The sequence below is a fragment of the Aulonocara stuartgranti genome (assembly GCF_965226115.1).
Source record: "Aulonocara stuartgranti genome assembly, chromosome: 10".
In the NCBI taxonomy this organism is placed as follows: Eukaryota; Metazoa; Chordata; class Actinopteri; order Cichliformes; family Cichlidae; genus Aulonocara; species Aulonocara stuartgranti.
Genome location: NC_138946.1, coordinates 29,997,638 through 30,016,407, shown reverse-complemented (window position 1 = coordinate 30,016,407; position 18,770 = coordinate 29,997,638). Strand labels below are relative to the sequence as shown.

Sequence of the window (18,770 nt, the reverse complement as noted above, 5' to 3'; positions counted from 1 at the left end):
AATTCTTCCAAGCCTGAAGAAGAGATCTTTAACATGCCTAACTATTATGTGCAAGCTAGCTTGCCTTGCTTCAGCAAATAAGGTGCAAATGCAGCCAACAAATCACTTTAACTGATTCACTGATGGAATATTAGTTGATTGTACTATACAGGTGAGAAACAGGTATATGGATACTTGTTTTAAACAATAGTTATGGCTATTGACACATAAACATGAAACACAAAACATCAATATTCATTTTTAAAGGAGTTTAATGCCCAACCTTGTTAAAAAACCTTGTTTGGCTGGCAGATTTTTCACATGACCGAAACCTTTGGTGATATGCCTCAGGAACTAGCTCATAAGCCCTTAAAATAGTGGATTTCACAATTTCAAAATCCAGACTGTCATCAATGGATAAGCTTGCACAAACTTCCTGCGCTTTCCCCACCAATTTACACTGCAACAACAAACTCCACACATCCTTGGGCCATTTTAAAGTAGTTGCGATGCGTTCAAAGGCATAAAAGTAAGAGTCAACCTCACTTTCTCTGAAAAGTGGCACTAAAGCAATTTGCTTGCTTGCATCACACTGGTCAAAGGAGAATGAATCAGAAGCTTTACTCACAATTTTACTCACAGGGGTAGAGGTAACAATGCGTTGTCTGGAGGGATCCAGCTCCATAGCCCTTATGCGGAAATGCATAAGCTGAACTTCTTTGGCTTTCGCCTCAAGCTCCACCTCTTTCAGGCGAAGGGCGAGCCTGAGATCCTCTGTAACCAATCCTGCTAATTATGCGGCTGGGCTAACGCTTGGGACCTGAATGGCAGCAGGAGCCTCCGCCCCTGGCGTCACCCGTCCACTGGCAGCTTGTGGGATGGTTGCAGCAGCTTCTGCTCCCACATCCACCACCAAACCTCCAGTCGCATCAACCGGCCAAGGTTTCGACTTTGCAATTACCCCCTTTTCCAACAGCTGTGCTGTCAGACACTGCTTAATTTCTGCCTTTTTAGCATTCAAAGGCACACTAACATTAAACAAATTTGCCACCAACAACAAATCTGCCTTTGTGCATCGATCCAACTTATCCATGGTGGGTTGCAGTGCAAAATCATCCACGTCAAAAGTCATTGTGGATAGCTTACCCCCAAGACTACAAGAAAACTGCCAACCAAAAACTGTAGGCAGCCTACAAAACACAATGAGCAAAAAGAATGGCAAAAGAAAAGAGCGGACGAGCCCCCACTTTATGTTACGCCCCAGTCTAGGGGTACAGGAACGTAACATACTATGCACGGCTCCTCTTTGTAGACTACAGCTCGGCTTTTAATACCATCCGGCCATACAAACTCCGTCCCAAACTCCACCAACTGGGACTTAACTCCTCTCTGTGCAACTGGATTGTGGACTTCCTCACTAACCGTAGACAGAGTGTCAGAGTGGGTAAGAACACCTCTTCCACCCTTGTGGTCAACACCGGTGCCCCTCAGGGGTGTGTTCTGAGCCCTCTGCTATACACTCTCTTCACCCATGACTGTATTTCCTCCTGCGCGTCCAATCTCATTGTTAAGTTTGCAGATGACACTACAGTGCTCGGACTTATATCCAACAATGATGAGACAAACTATAGGACAGAGGTGCAACAACTAGAGTCATGGTGCCACGACAATAACTTGGTCTTAAACACCAAAAAGACCAAGGAGATCATTGTAGATTTCCGGAAGAGGGGTCATAACAACCATCTGCCTCTCTTCATTGGCAGTGAGGTGGTGGAGAGGGTGAGCAGTTTTAAATTCTTGGGGGTAACTGTGACCGAGGACCTGTCCTGGGGCAACCATATCACCTCAGTTGTACGGAAGGCCCAACAGCGCCTCTACTACCTGAGGAGACTGCGGAGCGCACACATTCCCAGATCTCTGATGTTGAACTTCTACAACTGTGCCATCAGCAGCGTTCTGACGTATGGATTTCTAGTGTGGTTCCCCAGCTGCACCAAGGCCGATCAGCAAGCACTCCAGCGGGTGGTGAAAGAAGCTGGCAGAATTATTGGAACAAGTCTGCCAGAGATCAGTAATATCTTCCCCACTCGCTGTCTGAGGAGGGTGCACAGTATCCTGCGGGACCAACATCACCCTGCGCGCCACCTTTTCCATCTGCTGCCCTCAGGGAGAAGGTACAGGTCTATACAGGCCAGAACATCCAGACTGGCCAACAGCCTGTATCCACAGGCTGTGAGGCTCCTGAACTCTCTGCCCCCCTCTCACGGACAATAACCATATCCAACTTCTTAATAGCAATGAACTGGTCTGCATTGGTGCATCATATCTTTATTCTCTTCCCCCTCCTGCCCCCCCCCCTCTTTCTTAAATAGATAACTATCATATCTGATATCATATCTCACAGTACAATAATATTGAATGGGTTGCATTGTTGTATTTTGTCATGTTTCTCAGGTCTTTGTCTGAATTTCTACGAACATTATTGCTAAGGATTGTCTTATTGCATTGGAGTCACACTGGGTTAAATATGTACACTTGGGTTTTAAGGGGTATTTATTATTTTCTTCTTTTTTTTGGGGTTGTATGGAAGCCCCAAACGCAATTTCATTGTTCTTGACAATGACAATAAATAAATAAATACTAAATACTAAATACTAAGAGTTAAAAAAGGAAGTGACCCCGCCCTGGGCCCCAAAACCATACACAGAAAAACCAATTTCTTAGTGAATGGTGGTTTATTTGTCTACACTGAAAATGAAGCTCCGGGGTGAACAAAGGCCAAAATAACAAACAAAACAAGCTAAGTCAGGTGAGGAGGTGCTATCTAAAACTCTATGTGAAACAAAAACCAAACAAAAGACAAACACTACACCTACTCCCTAACAGAAATAAACAGGAGAAAACAGTACAAGGAAAAATAATAAGGCTATTTACAATGTGGTATTTACAAGTGAAAACTAATGTACACACTATATACAAAGCTCGGTAAGTCACGAGAATCTCAAACATAAAAGTCACAGGTTTTGGAAGCCAGGGTCAGGTCTGCTGCTGCTGTCAGTGGCTGCCCTGGGACAACTGCTGGTGAGGGATTTTGAAAGCAACCACATGATCAGGGGACCAATCAGCAGCCATCAGCTTATCCAATCAGGGACCTGCAGAGACTTAAAGACACAGACAGAACAAGAAACAGCCACCAAGACACATTATGGCCAGGGTCGTAACACAACAAAAAACAAAGACCCAGGATTTTTTTTCCTGTTTCTATTGGCACCGTGTATATATATATATATATATATATATATATATATATGTATATATATATATATAAAAAATATATATATATATATATTAGGGGTGCAACGATACACAAAATTCACGGTTCGGTTCGGTTCGATACTTTGGTGTCACGGTTCGATATTTTTTCGATACAAAAAAAAAATGTTCATGCCTTTTTAATTTGTCATTTATTAAAATTATAAATATATATTTTAACACAAAAGTACAGTTTTTAAATTTAACCCTAACCCTTGTGCGTGTTGTTTTTTAGCTCGTCATATTGCAGCCACAGAAATTCTTTTGTCCATGAAACCATAAAGCTGCACTTTCTTTTTGCCTTATAGTCTGATTTGTCATAACTTCTCCGTTTTGTGGTAAGCTTTTCTTTGGCTGTCACTTCTTCACCCTGACCTGTCTTATTTGGCTCAGCAGAACTAAAATATATATCTGTCTGTGAAGGTTCTCAATCATCCAGGTCATCGTAGTGAAATATATATCCTGCCGCACTCACATAAGCTCAGCGATTCTCTGCGCGATCAACCTCTCACATGTTTAAGCTGCGGGAGATTTCACTTGTCATGTTTGCATAGTAAGCTAACAATTAATAAGACGATGTCAGAGGAATTGGTGCACAAATTATCATCACTCACAGATCAGTGCTGTCGCTCTCTATACACAGTTCGCGCGATTGCAAAGTGAAAGCAAAAAAACAAGCGCAAATTCAAACACCATTTCAATATGTCACATATTGACAGTGGCTCACCCAATGACATAATTACCCAGCTACATTTCTGAAAGAATGCAAAAGCATTGACATATATTTTTCCTTCCTACAATAGCCCGACAGGCAGGGCAGAGATAGCCCCGGGACGTCGGGCTAGCGATATTGCGAGCCCTGTATCTGATTGAGGAATCACTCATCTTTGGAAAAGAGAGTTTATTACAGAGAAATGTCTCTTTCCAAAATAAAAGCTATACTATCCGCTTCTTCTGGGCTATATTCTCAGCAGCATATTAAACATATCAGGTCTCCATAAGGAGAATCCTGTGCTAACAGCTGTCTAAATGACTCGGCTAAAGTTTGTAGCATGCATGCTTGTTGTTTTTGTCTTTGCACTAGGATGATGTCGGTGTAAATGTGCAGTCATATTCGTTGTGTTCCCACTAGTGCTTTCAGGTTAATCTTGTTGAAATAACCTTAACGCCACAACACGGCAAATCTCCGTTAACGAGCTACCCTATACAGAGGGGCTAGACGGCCAACACGTTAACGAGCTAACTGCGCTAACACACTAGCTCCCACCCATGTAATTGAGCATTGCATGGCACATCCAACATACTGTTTTACTTTAGTCCATGACTCGCTTACCTTCAGGGTCATACGTCACATGAAAACCAAAATAATTCCAAACGCCAGATCTGAATGAGGGTGGGGAGGTCCACTTCTGTCTCGCTAGCTTGCCCTGCGCTCTTCCTTCTGACCATGCTGTCTGTGTTGAGTGCTCAGTGAATCTGCGTTCGACTACTCCGCCTAGGCTGCACTCTCGAGCCTAGGCGGAGTAGTCAAATGCAGATTCACTGAGCGCTCAACACAGACAGCATGGTCAGAAGGAAAGTTGATAAAATAAATTACAAATTTTGTATTGTTCTTTTTTTTTCTCCCCTTTGGTTTTCTTTATTTCTCTCCCCCTCTTTCTTTCATTCTTTCCCCCTGTCCTATCCCACAGTCATGTCTGTCCCGTTTGCAACTGAAAATAAAATAAATTCATAATTATAATAAAGGTCAATCAAATGGACCAATATGATGATCCACTTAAAATAAATCCTCTTGGCATCTTTCTTGGCCTCAAGACAACAATTCTGATGGCTATAGATCCAAACGGGACACAAAAAAAAAAATTGAAAAAAAAAAAAATTGAAAAAAATTGTATTGTTCGATACATATGCGTACCGAACCGAAAGCACTGTATCGAACGGTTCAATATCGATACGAATATCGTTGCACCCCTAATAAATATATATATATATATATATATATATATATATATATATTCATAAAGTAATAATTCACATCAGCAGTAATGACACCCGATTATATCAAATGTTTAGCTATGTGTTCTTATACTAATACATTATACACTATCCTTCCAGATTAGAAGCCACAGCATGCATTTTCTTTGAGACGTATCATCTGGATATTATCTGTACTTTTATGCATGATACCTAACTTTATCTATCCATGATACCAGGTGACATATAACAATTAGTTAAACTGCAGGAATGTCTTAAAATCATAAAGATCTCGATGACCTCTAAATTCCTGCTTCTAAATTCAGATAAAACTGAGGTTATTAAACTTAACTTTGCCTCTAGTAATGATGCAAGGAATTATAGGAGTCATTTCTGGTCAGAATGTGCTGTTCAATGCGCACAGTAACCAAATATGTAGGAGTGCTTACTTGGAATTTAATTTTAGTTCAATTGTATTTATATAGCAATAACAAAAGCAGTGGCATCAATATCTCTAAGGCTGGACAATGTTACCTCCTTATTATCAGGCTGTTCTAAAAACGCAATGAAAAGTTTTCATTTGACTCAAAATGCTGCAGCAAGAGTGCTAACAGGAACAAGGAGCATATTTCTTCTTATTGGCTGCTCTTCACTCTCTCCCCATTAAACAAATTTAAAATCATCTTCACATACAACGTCTTTAATTATCAGACTCAATCCTATTTTACGTTTTTTAATATATTTTATATTAAAAACGTCATTTATTTATTTTGTGGACGTCTGGGAAATGACAAGCTATGTATAAGGACGCTGAATCAGATAAATCCTTTAAAAGATAACACGTGGTTTGTATAGCACTATTTGTGAAAGAAATGCAGCTCAGAGTTCCCTATAATAAAATAAATGATATGGACAAAATGCTTTACATGAAAACAGACAAAGCAGAGAAGAGTCAAGTCTTTATTAATATAATGGCTCATAGGAAAAAGCACTAGACAACTTTAAAGTTACTTGTCACAATAAATCTGTGAGACGACTGCTAATTTCCATAATACATCACTGCACATTTGAACACAGCAAGATCCTTCCAACAAATACACCCATGTATTCATCAACTGAATAAATAGATCTCTAAGGTCACTTTTCATGCACCTCATAATTAAAGCATTATTTGGAGCTTGCTATAGAAATATAGCCAACAGTGTTTGGTGGCATTACAAAAAAGGTAAGGAGAGTAAATGAGAATTATCCAAACAGTCTACTATGAATTATAAACTGCTTCTATGTGTTTCTGTCAGCCAGGCTCCAGCATTTGTTTAAATATCCCAAATCCTTTACTGTGTGCTGCTTCTGCAGTCTTCAAGCTATAATTATCCAAGGAGGTGATATACAGGGAAGTCGTTTCCTGCAGGTTTTCATATCTACAAGGCAAATATCAAGCCAATTCATTTTATACACAAAAATGACTCATCAATTCCTGCTGTCACTGGAAGAGCCTGTTGAATTTTAGGCACGGTGAATGGATTATTTTTCTATGTTCTCCACTGCAGGATATATCTGATATGGAGATACACCCCTGCCTGGGACATGTGCCTTAACCCAAAGCCTGGTAACCTGTGAGGATGCGATAAAACATACATTTTTTAGCAGATACACTGAAAAAAAGAGAGTAGGTTTAACAGCAGCTCCTGAGATGGTATGCCAAGTAAATTTAACATGTGAGTCATCCGTTACAGCAGCTTGGAAATGACTCACTGGAGCAAAAAGATGTGTGATGAAAAAAACTGTTTATCCTTCAATTCCAACCGCAAGACTGTAGTCGAGACAGAAAGACAGATTTGTAGTATGTCAAAAAAAATGTTTGTATGAAATTAAATCCACATATCTTATTAGAGCATATATGGAGCCTATCTATATCCCCCCAACTCTGAAAGTCAACAGCCTGAAGGTTATGATTATGAAACACTCATCTGCACTGAGTACATGTGCCACTGGGGGGCAAAGTAGCACTATCAACATTTAGCAGCAGTGACCCATTTTTCCAAAATGCTGGACTGGTTTCATACATTTGCTGCTGCTCCTTTGAAATGAAAATATGTATGTGCGCATAAACATATAATACATTTCCATATCAAATGGCAGTGCTGAATGCTGTGTCACTGCAGCAGAGGCCAAGCATATTATTAACAAACTGTGGACATCAAATTAGGACCCTGCAATTGTCCTTTGTTGTCATTAGTAGAAACATGGAGAGCGGGGGATTGGGGGGTAGGGCAGTAGGTTCTAAGGGTTCAGACACGTTGTAATACGGCGACACACCACCACAACGTGTTTATTTATCTTTCGGGCATCCAATATTGCAGTGAGGGCTTCTCTGCAGAATTAACAGGATTTAAGACTACAGCTATGTGGCCACAAATAATCCACCTCACCCCTTTGCATTTCAAAGAGATGCTGGATGAAGATTAGCATTTTACTTACACTGTTGGGGGAAGTAGCTAAAAATAATTGTCTTCCTGGGGGAAAATGTTCCTTGGTTTCAGGCCCTGTGTGGTTGTTGTCGTCTGGGTGTTCAGAAGTGCATCGGTGGAGAATATTTGAGCGCCTCGTCCTAGTCTTCTGTCAAGTTATGTATGTCCAGTAATAACTGCATGTGTCCTTGGGTGAAGTGCTGATGAAGCCCCCAGCAAACCCTGGGAGGTTAAGCGAAATGGATTCCACTACTGCAAAGAAATCAGGATGACAAACCAGAAGAAAAGCAGCAGATAGGGTGTTCATTTTTTTCCCACTGATACGGTATCTAGCCCGTCCTGTTTCAGGAAAACATTGTTGTCCTTATCAGCATTTTCTAAGCAGTCAAGGCTGTGGAATCTTTTGTTTGTTTGTACTGAGAGAGTGGACTGGAAAAGCATAGAAATCAGACTAAAAATATCAACATATTTCACAACAGACGCACAAAACGAATGAAAAATTTAAGAAGAAATAATCAATATAAAAATATATTTTAAACAACTTTCAACTGAGAAAAGAATGACAGTGGATTTCTACTTTCTCAGGTATTGCAATTTTTTTCCAAATTTTAATCTAAGCAGTTTGTGAGGTTTGGACATAAAAATATAATAGACAGACTTTTATCTGGATTATGTTAGGATTCAAAAAATTCTTCCCACTATTAAATAGTATATTTATGTTTAACTTTATTTATTTATGTGTGTGTGCTGCATATCTGTCAGAATGTAAGGTTGGGCTATGACAGAAAGGTTTTTCAGGCAGTTATGTGAACATTTTAGTGGGCTCAGACTGTGTTTAATCTGTATTTTCACTGGAAAATCAGTCCATCACTGGTTCTGACAGATGCTATTTCTGACTGCTAGGTGCACACGGAAAGCGTGTTGCATTTCCATGACAACTGGCAATTGTGAGATGTCATCACCAGTCTTAGCAGAAAAATATCTGCACAGTGAACGGGCATTTAAATGTGGTGATTTTTCTTTCTTTGTTTGGGTTTTATGTTTCGAGATGTTTGCAATCATAATACAATACACACAAAATATTAAGTGTGTTGTATTCTATTGTACTAAGCCTAGATTGCAATAAGTCTTCTCTTCAATAGATCCAGCTGTTAATGTCTCCCTTTTCAAAACATATGATCACTGGCTAGGATTTTTTTTTAAATGCTAAAATCTCTAGGTGCTTCAGCGTCAGAATCAAAGATTTTAGGTCATCTCTATTTGATTTCTTGCTCCTCCAGTCCGCATACCATACAAGAAAAATGCTCCCAGTGCGCATCATATAAACCACCCAATTGTGTCTTTTTAGTGGTCTGAAACAGCAGAAAGAAATTTTGTAAAGCACTTCATTTTGCTTTCTTTGTAATCATTATTGTTTTCAATAAGAGTAAGACCAACATTAATAAAAAAGATGACATGCAGCAGCTGCTTGTCATGTTTCTTTCAGCACCACAGAGGCATGGAGCAGCAAAGAGACAAAGAAAGAGAGTGAGAGAAAGTTTTATTTCAGATTTTGCTGATAGAAAATACCTTCAACAAAAAAAAAGGTATTTTATTTTCTGTTTTACAAAAGCCAAAGGCATCCGAACAACTGAGGGTAATGCACTGAGTGTGGAGAAGTACCTCATAAAAACCCTCTTCAAAGAAACTGAACAATCTCTTTAACAACCAGTTGGACAGTACTCAAATATGATTTAGTCTACAGCATTAGTGATGTGTCTGTTTCATGCTCTCCTCTCTTCTCATCCCAACTGATTGAGGCAGACAGCAGCCGACCTATAAAGACCTTACTATGAAGGTCTATTGATAACATATAGAATAATGGATAGAAATTAATTGGTGCCAAAATGTAATGCACAGTTATGTATAGAAATTAAATGTGATTATAATGTTATGGGACTTGTGGATCTTGTTGATTTTGTAGGACTCAAAAAGACCATGAGGCAAGTTTAGGATTTAACAGACAAGAAGTAAGATATTGGCATTAGTGCTGAAACCAACTGATAACTACAAAGGAATTTGACAATACCAATCTTTAGTGATGACTAGCTGTAGTCAGAGTTTCTCTGTGTAGACAATATCTGAAGCAACTGAGCACTAAAACTACAGTTCTTGTTACTTTATTTTCTCTTTTAATTTCCTGATTCTATTTTTGACATTTCATACACGTTATGCTTTTGATTAGCATAATCTTGCACATTAAAACAGAAAGGGAAACAATTTCACTGATGAAGTGTGCAATCTGTATTAAAAGCTACTTTTCCAGAGTGCAGATATGAGCAGAGCAGGATTTTCTCATTTGTCTGTGACAGCAGCACAGCTAATGAAAAGACTGTGTGAGTTAAGCAACACTTGGACGACCACATTCATATTCATTAATGCAAAAATTGAATGTTAATACAAACACTGGGAGTGTAAACAAAGATCATTTACAAATTCAGTATACCAGCACTTGAAGATTACACACATATACACACACAGCCAAAAATAAATTATTGTGCAGCCTTTTAATAATATATTTCCAAATATTAGCAAGTGATTCATAATTTAGCTCAGTGGTAGGTAGAGACTCTGCCAAAAAATGTAACTTTTCACATGCACAGCAGGTTATAAAGAAGCAGCCATTATTAAAACGTGGGAGGTTTGTATATTTCCGTACTGCTGAGATAACTTGAGGGACTTCCTTAAGTCCTCGGCCTACTTTGCTTCTAGTCTGGGTGAGGTGAAGAGTAGGAGGAGGAGAAGAAGAAAAGCAGATGAGCTGCCAAGCAGATGGTATGTGGTGGTGTCTGATTCAAGCAACAAAATCTTTACTTGATACACAAAGCCCATGATCTCTGGAGCTGTTAAAGGTCTGCGATCTTTCATCCATGTTTTTGGAGTTCTTGTCAGCTCTAATGACATACTGCAAAGTACCAACAGGATCCAGGAGTCAAAAATATTTTTTAGTCAGTTACCGGCAAACATATTTTCCAAGGCAGGGCCAGCTTAGGTGTTCAGACAGTCTAGATTGGGAAAAAATAGTCTCCAAAGTAAAGACTTTTGGATCTGAATTGTTCATTCTGCCACTTGCACATCACTGATAATAAGCTGGGATGTAAGTCATTTGATGCCTGGATCCCCACTGGTTTAAGAAATATTGAGTGTACCAAAGATGATGTTATCTGGCTTCCATCACAGTCAGGTGCTCAGCTATCTACAGTGTTGCAGATGTACTGTATGGAGTGGGCAAAGGACCTTAAACGAAGGTCTGAAGCCTGAATTGCACCCAGATTTAGAAGATGAAAAATCAAAATGCTGCCCATCACATTTTAATAGTGAGGGACAGACATCTTTAGAATATTTCCATATTAAAAATGAATGATATTATGTTGAATGCGAAAGAAATCACATTATATTGTTCAACTAAATAAGTTGAGACTGTTTTCATTAGTGGTTTTAAAATGCTAATGTTTCTGGGTCCCATGGAACTCCAGTCAAAAGCACCCCAAAGCTGAAGTATTTATTAAGTTTATAGTTGCCATGGATCCTAGGTCAGAGTAAAACAAGGGCCTAGGGGCACTCTGTCAGTCATTTTAAAGAACAAAGAATCACATGTCAGTGTTGTATTCATTATCTGTATGAGTGGAAGTTACCAGAATGCTGGCAATCATGCCCTGGTTATCAGGAGAAAGGAGAACTGATGGTGCTATATTATTGTGCACATGACTATGACTAGGAGTGAGGAAAAACTTCACCTATTGACTGCTCAAAGCTCAGCTTGAAGATCAAAGGTGTTTGCTTTGCTTCAGAAATACAGACAGGAAGGCAGCAACTGTTTGCTCCCCCTGTCACATGCCAGTATACCTAGGTGTAGCATGAGGCGAGTACCTGTTATTGCTGATTAGCTTTACCTGTTTCTAGTCATTTCTCACCCCCACGTTTCTTGCCAAAGAGTGCAGGCATGGCTGCTCTTTGTGACATATTATGCACATAATATTTATGGTTAGAATTTCAAGGGGCATCCAAGGTGTGAAAGGTAGAGGGTTTGGTGGTTTCAGGATCTCTTTTTTGTGCAAATGTTATGGCTTCTGTTGGCTTCATCGAGTCATGACCTAAAGTGTGAAGTGGCCACGATTCTTAGCTGGAAAGCGGTGGAGTGGCCACTCCAGTTAAGGGAGGAGTTGCTGGCTGAAATGGAAAGGTTGATGTTTCTTGGGTTCTTGTTCATGATTGAATGGAGAGTTGAACTGGAGACTAATGGACTGGTGCTGTGTCGCAATAATGTGGACAGTAATGGTCTGCTGTGAAGAGAGACCTGACCTTGAAGCTGTCAGTTTTTAAGGTGATATACTGTTTGACCCTCACCTGTGGGTAATCACTGAACCAATTATTATCGATACAAGCTTCCTTTAAAGTATATCTGGGTTCTCCCTTAGTGAGAGGGTGAGGAGGTTGGTCATCTGTGAAAGGCTCAGAGAGCCTACTCCTCCACACAAAAAGCAACTAGTTTAAGAGATGGGACTGACCAAGAAGGCACCAGTGCAGACCCAGGATACACCCAGAGATTTCTCTTCTTGGGCAGGCTGGTAGTGTGTTTAATACAGTTATTTTATTTTGTCAAAATTACCCTGAAATTTGGATCATGGCATTTAGTAAAATGGTTAAGAAACATAAGAACAGCAAATCAACAAATGAAGTAGCAAGGATATGTTCATTTAATTAAATTGCTGGATACTATTGACTACTGTCTTAACTGTCAGTGGTTATTACCATGAATGTATTAAGGGCAATGGTTTCAAAATTATTATCGATTAGTTAAAAGGAGCCTGAGTTAGTGCGTGAGGTCGAGGGGTATCGGCTAGATATAGTCGGTCTCACCTCTCCGCATGACTTGGGCTCTGGAACCAGTCTCCTGGAGAGGGGCTGGACTCTGTCTCAGTCTGGAGTTGCCCCAGGTGAGAGGCGGCGGGCTGGGGTGGGTATTCTAATATCCCCTCGGCTTGCTGCCTGTACGTTGGGGTTCTTCCCGGTGGATGAGAGGGTTTGTTCCCTGCGCCTTAGGGTCGGGGAATGGGTCCTGACTGTCATCTGTGCTTATGCGCCGAGTGGCAGTTCAGAGTACCCAGCATTCTTAGAGTCCCTGGGTGGGGTGCTGGAAGGTGCTCCACCTGGAGACTCTGTTGTCCTACTGGGAGACTTCAATGCTCACGTGGGTAACGACAGCGAGACCTGGAGGGGCGTGATTGGGAGGAACGGCCTCCCTGATCTGAACCCGAGCGGTGTTTTGTTATTGCACTTCTGTGCAAATCACAGTTTGGCCATAACGAACACCTTGTTCGAACATAAGAGTTCGAACAAGGACGCTCTAGGCCGCAAGTTGATGATCGATTTTGTAATCGTATCACCAGACCTGCGACCATATGTTCTGGACACTTGGGTAAAGAGAGGGGCTGAGCTGTCAACTGATCACCACCTGGTGGTGAGTTGGATCACGTGGCGGGGGAGGACGCTGGACAGACCCGGTGCACCTAAACGCGTAGTGAGGGTGTGCTGGGAACGCCTAGCAAAGGCCCCAGTCCGTGAGATCTTCAACGCACACCTCCGGCAGAGCTTCCGAATGGACCATGTTCAGCGTCTCAATTGCCGAAGCTGCTGCATTGAGCTGCGGCCGCAAGGTGGTTAGTGCCTGTCGTGGTGATAATCCCCGAACCAAATGGTGGACACCAGAGGTGAAGGAAGCCACCAGGCTGAAGAAGGAGTCCTATCGGGCTTGGTTAGCCTGTGGGATTTCGGAGGCAGCTGACAGGTACCGACAGGCCAAGCAGAATGCGGCTTGGGCAGTGGGTGAAGCAAAAATTTGGGTGTGGGAGGAGTTCAGAGAGGCCATGGAAAAAGACTTTCGGACTGCCTCAAAGAGATTCTGGCAAACCGTCAGGCGTCTCAGGAGGGGAAAGCGGTGCTATACCTGCACTGTGTATAGTGCTGGCGAAGTGCTGCTGACTTAGACTGAGAAAATTGTCGGGCGGTGGAAGGAATACTTCGAAGACCTTCTTAATCCCACTGACACGTCTTCCGAGGAGGAAGCAGTGTCTGGGGATGACCCGCCAGTTTCCGGGAGCGAGGTCACTGAGGCAGTTAAACAGCTCCTTGGTGGCAGAGCCCCTGGTGTGGATGAGGTCCGCCTGAAGGCTCTGGACGTTGTAGGACTGTCCTGGTTGACACGCCTCTGCAATGTTGCGTGGAGGTCAGGGGCAGTACCCCTGGACTGGTAGACCGGGTGGTGGTCCCCATCTTTAAGAAGGGGGACCGGAGGGTGTGTTCCAACTACTGGGGGATCACACTCCTCAGCCTCCCTGGGAAAGTCTATGCCAGGGTGCGGGAAAGGAGAGTTCGTCCGCTAGTCGAACCTCAGATATAGGAGGAACAATGCGGTTTTTGTCCTGGTCGCAGAACACTAGATCAGCTCTTGATCCTCTCAAGGATACTTGAGGGCGCATGGGAGTTTGCCCAACCAGTCTACATGTGTTTTGTGGACTTGGAGAAGGCATTCGACCGTGTCCCTTGGGGTGTCCTGTGGGAGGTGCTACGGGAGGATGGGGTGTCTGGCCCATTGCTACAGGCCATTTGATCCCTATACAACCGTTGCAAGAGCTTGGTTCGCATTGCCGGCAATAAGTCGGACTCGTTCCCAGTGGGTGATGGGCTCCACCAGGTCTGCCCTTTGTCACCGATTCTGTTCATAATTTTTATGGACAGGATTTCTAGGCACAGCCTAGTGGCGGAGGGCTTTCACTTCGGTGGCCTCAGAATCTCATTTCTGCTTTTCGCGGATGATGTGGTTCTGTTAAATAAAATAAATAGATAAATAAAATTTTATTTATATAGCACCTTTCTAGACAGAATCACAAAGTGCTACACATAAGATAACAAATAATAAATGGGTAAAACAGACAATATAAAATAGGCAGAAATTTAACCAAAAACAGTTTAAAAAGGTGCGTTTTGAGTTGTTTTTTAAAAACAACTACCGAGTTCACAGTTCCCGAGACTGTGGCCCCGAGCTCTGTCACCCTTAGTTCTCATCTTAGTCTGTTTTATAGCAAGTAAGCCCTGATCAGATGACCTTAGGGACCTGCTAGGGCAGTGGTTCCCAAACTTTTTTTGCTGGGCCCCCCTTTGTTTTACAAAAAAAATATTCGCTGCCCCGCACCCCCACCCTGCTCGCGCGCGCACGGACGCACACACGCACACACGCACAAACACATCCTCCAACCACACACACCCATATTTTGCTCCATTGCGGTTTATTTCACACCTCAAACATTTAGTAAACAATTAAGCAAATACAAGTAATCTGCAGGTAGTAATAAAATAAACTACTAACTCTTTTACGCTGCGTCCGCATGTACACGGGTGATTTTGAAAACGCAGCTGTTTCTATGTGTTTGGACCTTTCGTCCACACGTAAACGGCGTTTGGAATCACCGAAAATGGAGATTTTTTAAAACTCCTTTTTTGGGTTTATGTGTGGACGAGGAATACAGAGTTCGTCACGCAACATTAAAGGTATGTGCCTTTTTCCACGTCACGCTGTGCGCCACGTTATTGTTTACAGGAGATGAATTGCAGAATGGCAGCTAGTCAGATTAACAGTATTTTGTCTCTATCTTCAGGTTTTACACGCTTACATTTACACACGCAGTTACTGTCCCTCTATTTAGAAAGGCAGAGGCATCACGGTGTAATTATTTTACATGTAGTTGTTTTTTTTCCTGTGTAATAATATTCAACATTGCTATCGATACATTTTTCGATGTGCCTCTCTGTGCAAAATGGGTTTAAAAACATAAACAACTGTGGGATACTGTTTTTCCGTGATTTGAACCGGGGGAACAAATCGTGGCAGGATCAGCCTGATATTATTCGTATCCCACTGTAACTTTACTGTATAAAGGGCTAATATCTCCAAAATGTCAGGAGTAGTTATTTATTACAACAAGTGTTTGTGAACTAAAAATCAAGAATGGGGGATACTGTTTGTCCGTGATTTGAAGAGCCCAGCGCGTGCTCTCGACGCAGGGAAAACCAATTCCTACCTTGGCACTTGTGCAGGTGAAGCCAAAGGGAAGATATGCTTCACCATATTTTCTAGTCATTGGCTTAGAATGAAGTTGGTTTGGAAACATATTCAGCTATGCTTCATCTCCTGCTTTGCGTTTGTGTGGGCGCCCCGTGCTAGCAGTGTCCAAGCATTGTTTTGTTTTTTCCCTGTTTATGCCGCGCCCCTCCGGCAATGGCTCTGCAACACCCCTAGGGGGCAGGCCCCACACTTTGGGAAGGTCTGTGCTAGGGACATAGGGCTGTAGCAGATCGGAGATGTAAGGTGGTGCCAGTCCATGCAAGGCTCTAAATGTCAAGACCAGGACCTTAAAATGTACTCTAAATTCAACAGGAAGCCAGTGTAGCTGAAATAGCAGTGGTGTCACATGTGAGTACTTGGAGGATTTTTAGCTGCAATGTTTTGCACAACCTGCAGACGATCCAGAGAACCTTTGCTTAGACACTGTTGTGGAAGTTTTCCATTAAATAAAGCCTGCAGACGAGTGGTGAGCGGTAGCTAACATTCTTTAATCCAAACACACAAAGACAACAGACAACCAAGCTTGTGGAGAGCCTACATGACCGCGGGGCAGGGTCAGCAGAGTCTCCCTGAGCCTAACACGGCTCTCAGTTAAATACCTTCTTCAGGAACAAAAGGCAGTACACAGCTGTTTCACACCTTAAGGTTCACACTCCCTTGCTACCTCCCAGAGTCCTCGGAGAGACAAAAGATTCTTCCTGCGGAGTGGTCTGCTTCCCCCAACTTCCTTACTACACCCCCACCATTTGTCTTACAGTATGGGTGTCAGACATGTTAAAATCCAGTGGCACCAAGGCATCATACAATAAAATAATGTCCATGTCCAAGCGTGAGGAAATAAATGCATGTATAACGATCTCCAGTTCAGGGCGAGATAAAATAGGGCTTAACTTAGCCACATTTCTTAAATGATAAAAACAAGACCGAACCAGAGATTTCGTGTGCCCATCCAATGTGAGAGTCGAGTCAAAAGTGACACGTAAATTCCTGATAGAAAATTTAACATACACAGAGAGAGGACCAAGGGCTTTCACTATCTGGGATACAAATCTGTCTGGAGCACATATGAGGGCTTCAGTTTTCCCCTCGTTGAGTTGGAGTAAATTTACAGCCATCCAACATTTGATGGAATCTAAGCAGTCATTTAAAAGCTGAAGCTTAGATGAATCCTGGGGCTTAAAAGAGATGTACAACTGAATATCATCAGCATAACAGTGATAAGAAATGTCCTCAAAAGAGCCCACTAAGGGGAGAAGATATATTAAGAACAATAAAGGCCCCTAAACCAAACCCTGAGAGACACCACAAGTAAGGGAGGAAGAAGATGACCTAAAATCGGAGACCACCACAGAAAAAGATTGGTTACTTAGATATGAGGAGAACCACTCCAAGGCAGTACCCGATACCCCAACCCAATGTTTAAGCCTTTTGAGGAGGATGTGGTGGTCAACAGTGTCAAAAGCCGATGTTGGGTCCACCATAAGTAGGACTGAGCATTTTCCTGCATCATTATTCATCAAAATATCACTTGAGACCCTAAGAAGGGCTGTTTCTGTAGAGTGAGCTCTGAGCAAGCCGGACTGAAACTTATCGCAAATGTTATGTTTGTCCAGAGCCGCTAAAAATTGCTTAGCCACAACCTTTTCTAGAATCTTAGCAATTAACGGTAATTTAGAGATAGGTCTGTAGCTGCTCCAAAGAGAGGGGTCTAGCTGAGGTTTTTTTAAAAGTGGGAGAAAAGCAGCATTTTTAAAATAAACTGGAACTATACCAGACGCCAGTGAAGAGTTGATTAGAGTGAGCACAGATGGACCAATAACCTGGAAGACATTTTTGAATAATGATGCAGGTACAATGTCAAGTGGACAAGAGGATGCTTTCACTGAATTAACCAGTTTTACCAGCTCAGGTAGTGAAACAGAAGAGAAAGTATCCAAAATGACAGGGCGCGATGAGGTGTAGATAGACATAACAGGTGCTGAATGAGAAAAATTCATTCTTAAATTATCAATCTTTGCAAGAAGAAAAGAAAGAAAACTAGAAAGAAAACTGTCACAGTCCTCATTAGATGAAATCGGGGCTAGATGAAATCGGAAAAGTGAAGCTCTCAATTTACCGGTTGATCTACGTCCCTACCCTTGCCTATGGCCACGAAGATGGGGCGATCGTGGCTCAAGAGTTGGGATTTCGCCTTGTAATCGGAAGAAGGATAAAGCAGAAGAATATGGATGGAAGCTTATTGACTTGTTGAGCCATTTCTCCTATGACAGTTTCTGCTGCCTTTGGGTATAGTCTGGGTATAGTCTGCAACAGACTGACACTGCACTGATGAGTAAGCTGCCACAATGTATTTGAAAGCTTTTCTGTCTATAAATTATTACAAGTTTCACAATTGTAGATCTGTGATGAAAGCCTTATTAAAGCTTCCATCTGCTCACGTAAGTGAACATTTTTATATGAGTGTGGTCTGGTGGAGATTCATTTTCAGTATGAAAACACTGTGTAGTATCCATTTTCCGTTCATACTCATCCACAGAAATGTATTTTTTTATTAAGAGTTTTCATCATTACTGAGTTCAGTGAACTTTTATCAGCCTGTTGAGGACTCTCCCATTTTCAAAATGTAGTGCTCTCTCTTTGGAGAGTTGATTATTCCATCTCTGCTCTTCTGACATGTTTATTTGTTTGATGAGATAAACAATTCCTCGCTGGTGACAGCCAGGTGATTTGCACCAACAGCATACTTAGGGTTCAAATGAAATGAAGATATCTGTTGTGATGTGTGTAGTGATGAGGAACTGTCATGGTCCTGGCTCTGCTACCCAGTGTTTTGTGCTTTTCTTTCAAGTTCTGTTTATTATTAAATATCTTTT

General features: G+C 41.7%; 1 protein-coding gene across 1 annotated transcript in view; it reads left to right on the top strand.

Annotated features, from left to right (window-relative positions):
- opcml (opioid binding protein/cell adhesion molecule-like) overlaps positions 1 to 18,770 on the top strand; it is a 436,379-nt gene that overhangs the window by 73,576 nt on the left and 344,033 nt on the right. The window lies entirely within an intron of this gene.